This window comes from Bombus impatiens, unplaced genomic scaffold (assembly GCF_000188095.3).
Source record: "Bombus impatiens unplaced genomic scaffold, BIMP_2.2 scf_0151, whole genome shotgun sequence".
Lineage (NCBI taxonomy): Eukaryota > Metazoa > Arthropoda > Insecta > Hymenoptera > Apidae > Bombus > Bombus impatiens.
This window is the reverse complement of record NT_176570.1, coordinates 2,967,233-2,976,379: the sequence shown is the minus strand read 5'-3', so window position 1 is coordinate 2,976,379 and position 9,147 is coordinate 2,967,233. Positions and strand designations below refer to the sequence as shown.

Here is a 9,147-nt window from a genome sequence, read left to right as displayed (position 1 = left end):
GAGAACGTAGGTAGAAACATTTAAGGACAAGAGTTATTCCGAACATATGATAAAAGCATGACAAATATCGGTGTTTAAAGACGTTAAAGCGATACATTTGTCGCGGAAACAAAATATAAATTCATAATTGTTAACTCTCTCCGATTCTTTTAGTGCAAGCAGGCTTCATACAATCCAATTAGTATCAACAGTCTCGTGTTTCTTGCTTACTTTGTAAGGGGCAATCGTTTCACTGATGAGACCTACAGATAGCCGAACAGCTTAACAATTCGAATAAATCTGGAGGGAAGAACGAGTGCAAAAAGACATGGTTCCCTATGTATTCATCCGACCACAGACGTCACGAAAATAAAGAAAGAAGGGTAAGGAGAAGAAAAAGTGGAAGGAAGAAAAAGAGGGGTGAGCACGGTGAACTAAACGATGGAGGAAAAAAGACGGAGGGAAGAGGAGAACACCGGGATGCGGGAGGGTCGTGGAAAAAGTCGGCGTAAAGAAATCAAGCGAGTCGAGCGAAGGGAGTGAGGGTATGACGCACACTAGTTCCGTGGCGTGCATGCGTGTTCGCGCACGCAGTGTTCGCTCGAGTGCTCGCTCGAGTGTGCGTGAGTACATGGTTACATATACGGTCACGCACACGCAAGCGCGACTCAGTATGACGTCACAAGGGCGGGGTCCTCGTTAGCAGCACTCTGCCGGTGCACTGGGACGACGAAGAGGCGAGCAACACGTGGAAAAGGGGTCGTGTCAGACGACCGGTGCGCGTCCATCACCTCCAGATCCGCACCCCTCGTTCTCTTCAGCCAACTTGCCCTGCGAACGCTTAAAAAGCGCCTTGTCTTTTCCTTGCTTGTCTCACAACTCGCTGCATCGCCTTTTTCCTTTGGTTCTGTTCCGCGAGCAACCCCCACTTACGCCTCTTAGTATCGGGAAAATTGGGCAAACATGGTATCCTGTTCGATGTTCAACGTGAAGATTTTCTGTTTGTTTCTAATCATGCTTCGTGTTGCTAGGTGCAGCGTGAAAAATTATTAATAGATTGTGCACGTTTATGCGAATTTATGTTTTCATGAATTTCACTAATTTCAGAATGTGTATATCGGAACAGAATTAAGGTGAATGGTCAAGGCAAAGAAATATGGCGAATTTTAGGGGGTGGAAGATTCGATCGAAGGAAAAGGAATGAGTTGATTTGTCGGACGTAATTTTTTGAACCGCTCCACATGGGTTCCGAGGCACGGGAAGTTGAAGATACTATCGGTTTAAAGCATTATTTCCGGCGACCCGCGTCCCCTGCGACCGAGAATACTGCCACTTCCGCTAGAAGAGCAGAGAGGTTGAAAGAAAATTTAACAATACACTTGCGTCACGATAAATAATGGTCCTGGTGGTATAAAATGATTCAGATCTTGGGACGGTGAAGCAGAAATCTTGAGCAAGAACTTTTTAGCGAGATAGCAGAAAATAAACCGTCTTGCATTAAATCGAAATACTTTCTTTGACTGTATGACTGAAGAATAGGGGACGTTATTAGCAGAGTTTCATTTGAAACCGCAGGTAATTTATTCGATTGCCGTTTTGGAACAAAATCCAATAAAACCCAAAAACCAACTGTTAAAAATATTTCACCGTTTAAAAATATTGAAAAATTTCTCTGTAATAACAAATATTAATCCAGCTCTGGAATTCTGTAATCAGCAACTGCATAGCGTTCTGCAGACCAAAATGAAAATCGAATTCACGTATATCTCAGCGCGGTGCGAAATTCCGTAGACCAGCGTTCCCAAAATTCCGACACGTAGAAACTCGATGGAAAATCGTGGAAAAGTGCACACGAGTGCGGTTCGACGGTCGCCTGGACACATCACGTTGGAAGCTGAAGGAAATGTTTGAAGCCCCGAGGTCTACCATAAACCATTCGACGTATCCGCAGGGTGGAATGTTAGATCGATTTAGATCGAGTCGTGAAGGTTGGTGGCGCAGAAAGAGAGATCGGGAGAGAGTGAGAGAGAAAGAAAGAGAGTGAGAGAAAACGAGAAAGGGTCAAGCTAAAACGGCAAAGTAACTTCCTCCCAAAATGGACTGTGCGAACTAAAATCGTCACAAGTATCTGCGGTTCGTTCGGAACCGACTGTTGTTAATCTATTTTCCGGAAAAGAACCTGGTAGCTATCTACACGATATCAACGAAAATTACATCGAGTTACGAATCAATTTCCAGGTAGGAGAAAATTATCGGTGTTTTCTAAAAATTGGTTTCGAACTCGTCCTGCGTGCTTGTACCCAGCTCGTTATTCGAACCTTTAAATATTCGTTATGTTAAAAAGCAGCACTCGAGGCAGCTGGTGGCAATGCTTCACGACCAGAGTAATTTCATTCGTCCACAGGTTCCCCAAGGACGTTCCCACAAACAGGAAATTAACAAACGGCCAGCGAGTCCGCGTTTTTCCCCATTATATCGTATATTTACCAGACCGCCGAATCCCCTTGGAATATTTCAGACAATTCCTCGTACCGCTGAAAATTTGAGCGATCCATTAACGGCGTAAGAAAAGAATTCGATCGGGTTTCAGCTGTCGAAATACAAAGAAGAAAACGTATGGAACGTAGAGCTTTACGAGCGCCTCGTTCGAAATGGTTCTGCGTGCTGATATAACGAATACGTTCAAACCTTATCCCTTAACTAATTTCGTCTCAGACACACTGATGGTATTGTACACGCGAAATATAACCTTTTTACTACCGCGTGTGCCTTACTTTTACGTGATTGCTCAAAGATTTCTTGGATTTTCATAGACTACAGAACGAACGATTTACGTGTGCAACGTCAGCCAGTGAAACGTATCTGATGTTTTACGATGCCACGATACACAAACCGCGGTTTATAGTCGCGAATCGAATAACGGAAAAGGGAGCCATTCTTCGAAACGACGCGAAAATTGTTGCACTTGCTTTCAACGGTTCTTCCAGAATTTTACTTCCTCCGATCTTTGTTCCTCTTTCATCATAATCGTTACTAAACGAACAATTTGTATTTACCACGATTCTAAGAACTGATGGATTCCTATCTTAAATACAAGTGATAGAATCGTCTAATACATTCTCCGAGAAGAATTACAAACGTAACAGCTTTCCAAGAACAGCACGATGATGATTGATGATGAAGTAGTGGAGATGGTCGAAATAAAAAATTCTCAGAAGATTTATGATTCTTTGATTCGTATATACAGTCGGAAGCAAAAGTTTACATACACCCCTAAAATTTGAAGCATTGTAAGAAAAGTGTTATCTGTCGCGTTATTTTTTATATGAAATTTGATAAAAAATACCAATTAATTAAAATGTACTTTTTGTGAATTCCGTAAGAACATAATAAGTATTGCTGTTGTTGCAAATAAATTGACGTGTCCCAATACCTAAGAATCATACTGTAAGAAAATCGGAAACTTAATGTATGGTGAATGAGACAGATTCGACGGACGATGGAGAATCGTAGTTGAACAGAGACAACAGACGCGTGGATTGCGTATCATCTTCGTTCCCTTACCGCCTTCTCCGCCGCTGTTACCGTAACAATACGTAATACGATGTATACGTATACGAGCATTACGTTTCCTGTTTGCGTTATGACTATGTACGCTTCGTCGTATTAGTCATTTGCCCGTTATTGACCAAGTCGAACGGTCGCGAACAGAACATACAATAATTCTCCGGTATTCATCGTAATTGTGACGTTCCGCGTTATCGTGGAAAATTTTCATTGATGGAAATCACGGAGATGAAATGTTGTTTACGCACATTGAAATGAGTTCGTTCGAATCGCCATACTTCGTGGAAATTATTGCCGCGTTATATACTACATCCAGTTTCCAGCTAGATCTCGTTTCTGAATCAAATTTACCCCCTTGATTAATTAGGTAGATTTTAGTAAATAGATTAACCTCTCGATGCGAAATGGATGATACCGAAAGGCCTTCTCGAAAAAGCATAATCGAGTACGGAGAGTCGTTCCACCTTGTGGTCAGAAACATTTCCACCAATCTCTATAATCCTTTACCGACTTCATATAACGGCGAATGCAATTACTGGTGAAGGTAAAAGAATCTTCATCGAGTCTGCATTACGGCAAAAGTAATTCGAAACTCGATATACAGGAAGGTACTTCATGAAATATTCGAGGATGATTCACGATGGAAATACGATTCTTTCCAACAGAATCTAGCAGCAGGATGACCTATTCCTTTTCTTTCCGACCTTGCACGCAAAGTCTCGCGCTAGAGTTCACGAACCTTCCCCACAAAGAGTTTTTATGCACTCCACTTATTGTTAGCTGGGCCCGATACCAGAGAGCTCGCGTGGCTAATTTTAAAAAAATCTCCGAGCTAATTTTAATGCGTAATTTTACGGTGACTGACCTCGTAAAAGGACCCTTAGACGACGAAATTTATCACAGTTCGGATAACGCCTTTTTCTTCTTTTTCTGCCCTTTTTCTATTCTTTTCCTTTTACGTGCCATCAATAAATAACAGGAACTCATAGTTCCTCGGCAATCACTCTCGCGTGGACCTCGTAAACGAAGCTTTATCGGCCGAGTTATTGCGCCGTGGAAAGAGCCTAATGCAGGGAAGTTTCCCTTTGTCGATCCGTAGAAACATTTGCATCCAGCGTGATATCGAAATCCTGACGAGTTCGAGGAGCGGAACAAAGGGTTTTAACGCCGATTAAACGGATCGCGTAAACATCCTAGAAATCGTAAGCGTTTCGATCGCGTTAACTTTGGGAACGTGGTAGCGACGAGCAAATTACAAAGTCAATGCGCATCGCCCTCCGTTGGAAACAGCGAAACGGTTTCAAAGTTCACCGGCAGCGATGAAATATCTTGGTGAGAAGTATGTCGAAGTATGCCGGTATACTCCACCAAAGAAATTTCGAATATAGGAAATTGCTTTGAAATTGCTCGGAAAGATTCTTCTAGATTTCAGAATAATCTTCTCTTCTTTGGTTACCTCTTCAAACATCCATGTCTTATCACCAGGACGAGTAATTCGACAAACATTTATCCAACACCTTTCCTGTCTCCCGTAATCGCACGTTTCTCTATCGATCTCCATTCGGATTGACGTAAATATTAACCCTCTTGATCTTCGCTATCAGATTAATTCCTCACGGATAGGTGGAAAAAGCTTCTTGCGATCGTCATCTTCCTTTTACATTTAACATATGAAAATCTTTCTACATTCAGTATCAAAAACATACATATTGAAAAACATAATTCTTCAAGATTCTGGAACTATCCATCGCTACAAATATACTACTTGATAACGTTATCGCAAATTGAAGTATCAAGCGAAGACAACCATTGATGTAACTATACCTTGGGCTGTTTACATTTTGTGGAAGAACTTCAAATCTCCGAAGTTGTTTGTAGATCGATGTTTCGTTTACAATCTTTTATTAATATCGTACATAATACGCGGAACATCTAGAATTGAACTTTGTTAATTTATTCTAAAAACATCCTGATTAACCAACCAAAAAACAGCATTTATGTTACCATAATCCACAAGAAATCCTCGTGTCCGAGTTTACTGTCTGACCTAATCCAGGACATGATCTCCTTCGTTGTTCCTCTAGAACTCGAATTATATACAGTAGATAACATCGGACTAGGTAAATCGCAATGATCGCTTCTCGTGCACGTTGACAGACAATGCTGGTCGAATTCGATGGTGGTCGCGAGGTGGCCCCGTATCTCTTCCCAAAACGAAGGAGTTGCTAACTAGTTTCTCCGTGCATGTTCTCCGGACGGGAACAATACTGATACACGTACACACTGCGCACCAATACGTGTCCTATACACGGAAACAGAGGAGAAGCTTGCACGTCGGAGTTACGACAATATGCCGAACTTACCGACGGCAAACTTTCGGCAAAGAGACAGACGGAGAGAATGAGAGCAGCTCGCGGGTGTGGATGGGGATGGCAGCGTTGACGCGGCGTCGTCAAAGGAACCGAGGACGTCTGCCTTATGGATACACAGAGAGCAAGAGAGGGAGGGTGAAAACGAGAGACGCGGCCCTGGGCGTTCGAAGGGCGGCCGCGATAGCCACCGTTGGAAATTTCGAGCTCGAGAATTCTCCTCACCGTGCCGTGTGTCCTCTCGCTCTTCTGCCCCGCTCCCTGTGTGACACAGTTTTCTTTTCCGCATAGAGAAGGCTGTATTATGAGCGAGCGTATCGGCTAATTTTTCGACGTTCCTAAAAACTTTCGGCCCGATGCGAACGTGTTAAATTACGTTTAGAGGTTATAATAAGCAACAAGTAGATTCTCCGTGCTCTCGAAATTCGAAATAATACATCCCATTAAAAAAAGAAAAAAGAAAGAAATTAAGAAAGAAAAACGGGAACGTCGTCGTGTCGTCACTCTATCAATTATTGCCTCTGGGTTTTTCTTTTCCCTTAAAGAAAAAGTCAGTTATAAAGTTAATTCTATCCGGAGGCTTCTCGCTACTCCCGCGAATTAATGCCATGGCCCGGGTAATATATTCCGATTGAATTATTTTACACAGGAACGGCTGGATTCCTTTCTTTACGTCCCTTTATTTTGAATTATTCATCGCTTTGTCGGAAATTGCTTCCGTGCCACTTTCAATTACACGTTTGTCCATGTTCAACTTTCGCAGGGAACAGCTCATCGTCCCGTCTTGGCTCCCTTCCTCCTTCCCCCGTAATTTCTTTCCTTTTTCGACGTCTCGCGACGCGGGATAGCGGATCGTCAAGTTATCGAACTCCAAGTTATCGGTTCCTCGCCTCCAGGAAGATTCCAAACGATCGCAACTTCCAACCGTCGAACTTCAAACGACGAATCTGCGTTGGTAATGTCCCGTTCTTGCTTCTTCCAACAAGTTCCACGGTTGCTTATAAGGTTGCCGAGTTGTCGAAGTGGCATATAATTTCTAAACTACTCCCTCCCAGTTCGGAAAAGCGGTCACCAACATATGACCCGTAGCAACACGCGCGGTAGGCTCAGTCGTAAATACGGTTCACAGTCGCGAACCATCGGTTAGGGATATAGGAAAAGCGAAATTTAACCTATTTGTTTTACTATTTATTTAGTGGAAACTTCAACTTTTGTTAGACCGATAGAAAACGCGAACAAAATAGGATCAAAGTTTGCCCGAAGCGTGATTTTTATCTCACGTTCCGGCTGTCCATTTTAATTAATAACTGTCCCTTTTTAATACGATTTCGCCGTCGTATCGACGCGTTGAAAAATGTTTGCAAGCCCGCGGATCACATTTTTATTACGTTGGACATTCGAGCTCTCTGTATAATGACGAGGATTTTATTAGAGGGACGCACGAATTAATTTCACCTGGAAGCTTATCGCATCCCACGTGGCGATTAAGCGAAGAATATGTACGTGCAAATATCTGGATCGTTGGTTGCTGGCTCACGTAACAAAGAGAGCGAGGTGGCTTCGATCCGGGCCGATAGTTCGATAAAAATTTAATAAAGCATCGGAAAAGTATCGTAACCTGAGAACATACCGGGAACCGTTTAATGAAATTTTTATTGCCACCGTCCAGCCGCCATAGTGCTGGAAAACGCGGGCCGATTTACGAATAAGACCCGAAGATAGGTTCGTTAAAATTTCCCTCGACTCATAACGAATTCTCAAACACACTGCCGTCCGACAGTCACCGAGATCGAGCCTCAACGTCCACCGAGAGCGTTTCCAATAAATATTCTATGCATTCTTAAATCTTCATTTCGGGGACTAACTTTAAAAGAGAATACCCGATCAGCCAATTTCGTCCTTTAAACTGCTACCTCTATTCTTATTCTATCTCTTTTAAAGCCATAGAAAAACACCACACCCATAATGGTTTCTTTGGTAGTATCACCTTTAAAGCCGCGATCCAGTCGTGGAAAACGAGAACGAATCGAAGAGAGGAAGAGGCCGATTGTTGACGTCTGCCATCAACGACTCTGATCAACCGATTAACGTTTCGCTACACCGATGTCGGTATCGTAATCAGCGTATCGCGATCTGACGCCTGAATTGCTTATCGTCGAGCTCTTCTCCTCGTCTTATTGTGGTAGTTGCACGTTCATGAATATACCCTAGGGCTGGTAACAAGCAGCCAGCTAGAGAGCAACATAATATATTCCCGATCCGGTGGCTCGATGTTCTAAAGGCGACTATCAAGTTGTGGTCGCCTAATTTACGATCCCGGCAAATGGACGCCGGCTTTAGTGGACGCGGCTTCGGCCGCTCACTGCCGCCCCCCTCTTTTGCTTCTCGTTTTCCCTCGACCAGAGCTTCCAGCAGAGGCGAATCTTCCCCGGAGAGTTTGTTATCGCGGCGGAAAGCAACGCGTGAACTTCACGATCTAGGGAGCAACGTGAACAATTAAGTGGCGGCAGGGATAGCTCGAGGGGATGGCTATTTCGAATATTAAGCCCGGGGGTTGAGGGTGGACGCTTCCAGCTGCTCGCTGGATTACTTGGATAAATCTGGACCCAAATTCGGCTCGGCTGAATGGTTCGGATATAGAAGAGGATTGGACGGGGGATGTTTGGAATAGCTGGCGGAGTTTTCCGCTGAACTTGGCCTGGTTTGGTAATTATATCCGGCTTTATTGTATCTAAGCTATCCATTAGCGAGTAGTCTAATTGGATAGTTCAAAGTTAATTGAAATATTAAATATCCTGCTGCTAGTGTCACGATCACGATCTATGAAGCGGAGCGGACAATCGATCAACACGCAATGGATTACAGTCTGCTAGGCAATTGGAACGGCAGGCCTGGCGGGAACGCATCTTCCAATGACCCGAATGGTTCAATTGATCAGATCTAATCTGAGATTCGGGCAAATCGATCTGGCGAACAATGGGAACTGGCAACTGGTTGCCATTTCGCCTATTGGGTTTATAGGAAAGAGATTTACCATCTTCGATCGATCGAATAATTGCTAACCGACTCTAGGAAATCTCCCTACCTTTTCCTTGCTTAAAAGCTGCACGAACGTAAAGATATCATAGATAAGATTGCAAAGGGAAGAGCAAGCTACGCTATCAGAATAAGGAGAACAGGCGTATTTTTTCTCCAACGGACCGATCGGTCGATGGTCCAAAGTCGACTGTCG

General features: G+C 43.4%; 1 protein-coding gene across 1 annotated transcript in view; it reads left to right on the top strand.

The window, feature by feature from the left end:
• Positions 1-3,900: 3,900 nt before the first annotated feature.
• LOC100742821 (alpha-2B adrenergic receptor) overlaps positions 3,901-9,147 on the top strand; it is a 131,354-nt gene continuing 126,107 nt past the window's right edge. Inside the window, exon 1 of the mRNA XM_003487375.4 lies at positions 3,901-3,913. The gene's annotated coding sequence lies outside the window, so the exon portion shown is untranslated. The remainder of the gene's footprint in view (positions 3,914-9,147) is intronic.